Below are 6,078 nucleotides of genomic sequence, written 5' to 3'. Positions count from 1 at the left end.
CAAGGCCTGTTCTCATGACACAAGTGAGTGCTGGATGTTGAAAAAGGAATACAGTCGCCCCTCCGAACCAGAGTACAACCATCAAATAGAAGAACGAGGTTGCCAACTTGGTCAACTCAACATCCAAGGCCTAGCTCACACGTTGCTTCGCGAGGCGCCTCAAGTGAAAGAAGAAATCAGGAGCCAGAACGGAAGAAGGCCTCATCTCCTACCTTAGGTGTAATAAAAATGATTTCCATAGGTTCGAAGGACGGTGATTCTAATCGGGCCCCGAAGGCATGAGGCAAGAGAGATTGTTGGAAGTAAAAGGAGAAATGAGAAGTGAGCTGACCATAAGCTTTGTCCCGGATGATCTCCGAGGAGTCAGCCTTCCCCATAATGACCTTTGGTGATCCAGGCCTTGCGTTGCTAACTAAGACGTAATGAGAGTCTTTGTAGATTCGGACAGCTCTGTTAACATCATATTCAAGGAAGCCATGATGCAGATGGATTTGCAAGGGCACTAGTTGGAGTCAGTAGAAATAGCCTTTTTTGGTTTCGCTGGTCATACTGTATACCCGGAAGAAGAAATAATTTTGCCATTAAACTTGGGCACCCGTGAACTACGAAAACTGTTATGACTACTTTCACAGTTGTGGATGTCTCGTCATCATACAATATTATCTTGGGTCGGTCAGCCATGAATGAATTGAAAGCCGTAGCCTCCACCCACAATCAAAAGATCAAATTCCCTAGTCGAAAATCAGGTTAGAGAAGTAAGGGAAGATCAACTATCTTCTCCAAAGTGCTATGAGAGACGTAATTGGTCGGGATTTCACCCTTGGTGGCCGAATATAGGTTGAACATTATCCCAGGAGCCCGATATATGAAGCAGAAAAAGAGGCACTTTGGTATGGAAAAAGACAAGATGATTGACGCATGATATATGTCATATTTACGTGTTTTAATGCATGATGTGAGTCGTAGTTTGCATCGTTCTGGGTTTTATGGACTCTGCATTCTGTTTATTTTTTTCTTATTTTATTGCACTCAATCACCGCTCATTGAAGTATATTAATGTGCAGACAAACGACGGAAAATGGAGAAAAGTCAACCAAAGAAGAAGGTAGGGACAGAAGATGTCGCGCTAGAGAGGTCAAATTTGACCGCCCCAGCGCGAGTGCAGCAAAAAAACGAGTGCCAAGCAGAACACCTCGAGTTAGGGCGGTCAAAGAGGTCAAATTTGACCGCCCCAGCGCGAGAGGCTGCGGAAGACACCAACAGGACAAAAGAGTCGCGCTAGGGCGGTCATGTTCGCGAGCAAAAAAAAGGAAGTTCCAATTTTGAGTTATGTTCAACATGGAAAGGGGGAGGCTACAATAAGGAACCCTAGGCACGAAAATTGGGAGATGATTCAGCAGCCAAGGAGTTTGAAGAAGAAGAAAAAGCTTGGAGCAAGGGCGTGGATTGGAGATTTCGCGATTCCCGGGTTCCGTTCTTCGCATTTTCCGTCACGACTAGTATTTCTTATTTAGAATTTATCGTTTAAACATTGTGTTGTTTATTTTTACTATGAATTCGAGTAACTAACTTACATTTTTATTGGGATTAAAGGGGATCCTACCCCGAAACTGAATTAGTTAATTCATATTTCGATTTTTGATTTATCTTTGATTATACTATTATGTTATCGTGTTGTTAGAGTGTAACTAACTTTAATAACAAATTTTATATCGAGAGTGAGTTCGAGAGAATAGCTTGTGATAGGAATGAGTAGCATAGTCCGTGGATTTACAATTTACAGAGAAATATGAAGTCGGATACGCGCCGATAGTCATAGTCCGGTAGGGCGAAAGCTAGGGGATTTCATAGAAGGATATGCGATTCACCTTTGATAAATTATTAAAGAAATTAATTACTTCACTGAGTAGATTTAGTTTGGCATAGCTCGAGAGGGCGTGTTCAATTGAATAGGAAATCCTGTCGGAAGCGTAGATTATTATCGAACGAATTAAGTAAATAACGAAGGGTAGGTGAACCAAAATTCCCAACAAATTCATTTTTAATTGAATCTTTATTAACCATTCTAAACTATATATCGCATCATTTAATTCTTGAATTTTATCTTTGAGTTTTTATTTAATTGTAGTAGTAGAAAACAATCATCCAAATTTCGTTGTTAAAGATTTAATAACTGTAAATAATAATTGAAAAATACAATCTTTATTGGAACGATACTCGTACTCTAGAACATTATATTATAACTTGACATCGTGCACTTGCGATATTTCGAGCTTAAATATTATTAATTTTGACCAAGAGTTTTAAAGTACAAGTTTATCTCGATCAAGTTTTTGGCGCCATTACCGGAGACTGTTAATTCACAATTTTATTTTTAGTTAATTTCTTTAGCATTGTTTTATTTTTCTTGAGCTAACACTTCATATTCTATTCCAGATATCTTTTTCAGTGCATGCCAAAATCACTTGATGTGGAGGTTGAGCAGTTTGACCCTGAAATTCAAAGAAATTTCCGCAGAAGAAGACAGCGGCAGAGACTGAAGGAAATGATGGAGAGGCACGAGCACGAGCATGAAGAGAAACACCATGAAGATAGACATGTTGAGGTGCCACGCCACATACCGATGCTAGATTATGCCCGCCTTCTTTGGATGGTGCACGCCCCAGCATTGTGAGGCCTATTGTGCGGGCAAACCAATTTGAAATCAAGCCAGCTATAATTCAGATGATTCAAAATACAGTCCAGTTTGGAGATCTGCATTAGATGACCCAAACACGTACATCGCAGATTTTCTTGAAATTTGCGATACTTTTAAATTTAATGGAGTTTCTGATGATGCAGTTAGGTTGCGTTTAATTCCTTTCTCCTTACGTGACAAAGCTAAAGCATGGTTAAATTGTTTGCCTGTAGGTTCGATCACCACATGGGAGGACATGGCGAAATTATTTCTTATTAAATACTTTACTCCATCTAAGACTATGAAGTTGCGGGCAGATATCCCCACATTTGCTCAATTTGAGCAAGAGTCTTTATATGAGGCATGAGAGCGTTTCAAAGATCTATTGCGGCGATGCCCAAATCATGAATTGCCACTTTGGTTAGTAGTTCAAACCTTTTATTATAGCTTGCTTACTTCTAACCGAACTATGATAGATGTTGCTGCTTGTGGAAACCTATTGAAAAAGACTGCCAAAGAAGGATATGAGTTGTTGGAGGAAATGGCTGCTAGCAGCTATCATCCTCAATCCGAAAGGAACAACCAGCGGAGAAGTGCAGGAGTTCACCAGGTAACTGACTTTTCTGCTATTACTGCGCAACTTGATGTCTTGAACAGGAAATTGTACAGCTTGAACATGGGTGGCACGGCTATGCGTCTTGAAGAGATATTATGAGATAAGTGTGGAGGTGAACACTTTGCGAAGGACTGTCAAGATGGCAATCTATTTTATGTGCAAGAAGAGGCACCAGTGAATCAAGTGGGAGTCCAAAACCGTCCAAGGAATGATCCGTATTCGAACACATATAATCCTGGATGGAGGCAACATCCCAACTTCTCATGGTGTGGTCAAAACAATCAGAATCGACCACAAGGAGGACAACCGTATGGGAAACAACTAATGTACAGATCTGACCCCCTTAGAGAAGAAAAGTCTAATTTGGAGCAAATGATGTCTAAGTTTATCTCGTCCACTGAAACTAGACTCCAAAACCAAGATGCATCGATAAAGGGGCTAGAAAATCAGATTGGACAATTAGCCAAGATGATAGCAAGTAGAGAATCGTGCACGTTGTCAAGTAACACAGAAACCAATCTAAAAGAGCAAGTGAAGGCCATCGAGTTGAAGAGTGGGAAAATTTTAGAGTCTAGAGAAAAGGAAAAAAGTCAAATACCGGATGAACAGACTGAGACATCCAAAGGTAAACCTTCTAACTCTACATCAGTACCCACTGCACAATAAAAAATTGTTATACCTCCTCTTTTCCCTGCAGCATTGAAAAAAGCAAAACTTGATGCGTAATTCGGTAAGTTTCTTGAGGTATTTAAAAAATTGCATATCAATATTCCTTTTGCCGATGCTTTGATGCAAATGCCTAGTTATGCTAAATTTTTGAAGGACATCTTAGCAAACAAGAGAAAATTGGAGGATCACATGACGGTAAATATAATTGAAAATTTCTCTGCTTTGGTGCAAAACAAGATCCTACCGAAACTTAAGGATCCAGAGAGTTTTTCTATTCCTTGCATGATTGGTGATGTTGTTTTTCATAAAGCCTTATATGATCTTGGTGCAAACATTAACCTCATGCCTTTGTCTATGTCTAGGAAACTTGGATTGGGAGAACCTAAGCCAACGAGGATGTCTTTACAGCTAGCAGACCGATCTGTCAAGTATCCACGAGGAGTTATTGAAGATGTGCTAGTGAAAGTGGACAAATTTATTTTTCCTGCAGATTTTGTGGTGCTTGACATGGAGTAGGACATAGAGATGCCGTTGATATTGGGGAGGCCATTCCTTGCAATTGGCAAGGTCCTAATTGATGTGCAAGAAGGGCAGTTGAGATTGAGAGTAGGGGAAGATGAGATTACTTTTGACGTCTTTAACGCACTTAAGCACACACTGCATTCTGGTAGTTGTTTTAGAATTGATGCTTTTGATTCGCTTGCATGTAACTATTTGCAGGATGCTACTAAGGACCATTTGGAAGCCACTCTCACTATTAAATTGAGAAAAGATGAATTAGATGAAGAAAAAGCTGAAATAGTGGCATACCTTAATGCCAATCATCCATGGAAGAGACCGATAAGGATGAGATTAGAGGACCTGAGGGATCAGAGAGACTTGACCCCTCAGAAATCAAGCATAGAAGAGCCATCAACTCTTGAGCTCAAGCCATTGCCTCCACATATGAAATACGTCTATCTAGGTGAGAATAATAAACTTCTTTTGATTATTTCTCTGATTTAACATATGTGATGTAGGGCAAACTGCTGAAAGTTTTGAAAGCGCACAAGAGTGCATTTGCGTGGAAGGTAGAGGATATAAAAGGGATCAATCCATCAGTCTGCATGCACAAGATATTGATGGAAGACAAGTACTCACCTCTTGTGCAACCTCAGAGAAGATTGAATCCTGATATGCAAGAGGTAGTAAAAGCAGAAACTATCAAACTCCTTGATGCAGGTATTATCTATCCTATATCTGATAGTGCATGGGTGAGTCATGTTCAATGTGTGCCGAAAAAAGGTGGGATTACTGTTATCACAAATGAACAAAATGAATTAATACCCACTAGGACAGTTACGGGATGGAGCGTGTTCATCGATTATAGGAAATTGAATGATGCCACCCGTAAAGATCACTTTCCAATTCCTTTCATTGATCGAATGCTTGAGAGGTTAGCGGGTCATGAGTTTTATTGTTTTTTGGATGGATATTCAGGTATAACCAAATCATGATTGCACCCGAGGACCAAGAGAAAGCCACTTTCACTTGTCCTTATGTCACTTTTGCTTTTAGACGGATGTCCTTTGGTCTGTGTAATGCCCCTGCTACTTTTCAACAATGCATGACCGCTATATTTCATGACATGATAGAAACTTTCCTTGAAATATTTATGGATGACTTCTCGATATTTGGCTATTCTTTTGATGACTGTTTGCAGAATCTGAAGGTAGTATTGATGAGATGTGATGAGACAAATTTGGAGCTGAATTGGAAAAAGTACCATTTTATGGTACAAGAAGGCATAGTATTGGGTCACAAAATATCAGAACATTGAATAGAGGTGGATAAGGCAAAAGTAATAGTTATCATGAACTTACCACCTCCGACATCCATAAAGGGAGTTAGAAGTTTTCTAGGCCACGTCGACTTTTATCGGCATTTTATTAAAGATTTTTCAAAAATTGCCAAACATCTATCTTCTTTACTTATGAAAGATGTGCCGTTTGATTTTAACTCTTACTGTCTACAGGCATACGAGGATTTAAAGGAGCGCTTGGTGACGGCTCCTGTTTTGGTAGCACCGGATTGGGATCTACCCTTCGAGGTCATGTGCGATGCCAGCGATACTGCG

General features: G+C 39.9%; 1 non-coding gene across 1 annotated transcript; it reads right to left on the bottom strand.

Moving 5' to 3' along the window:
* Positions 1-2,982: 2,982 nt before the first annotated feature.
* On the bottom strand, positions 2,983-3,088 carry LOC142534003 (small nucleolar RNA R71). The gene has a single exon (XR_012816875.1). It is a non-coding gene; the product is annotated as a small nucleolar RNA R71 (small nucleolar RNA).
* Positions 3,089-6,078: the final 2,990 nt, after the last annotated feature.

Source organism: Primulina tabacum, chromosome 18, assembly GCF_025594145.1.
Source record: "Primulina tabacum isolate GXHZ01 chromosome 18, ASM2559414v2, whole genome shotgun sequence".
Lineage (NCBI taxonomy): Eukaryota > Viridiplantae > Streptophyta > Magnoliopsida > Lamiales > Gesneriaceae > Primulina > Primulina tabacum.
The sequence above is the reverse complement of the archived record's forward strand: the minus strand, read 5'-3'. Positions and strand labels throughout refer to the sequence as shown.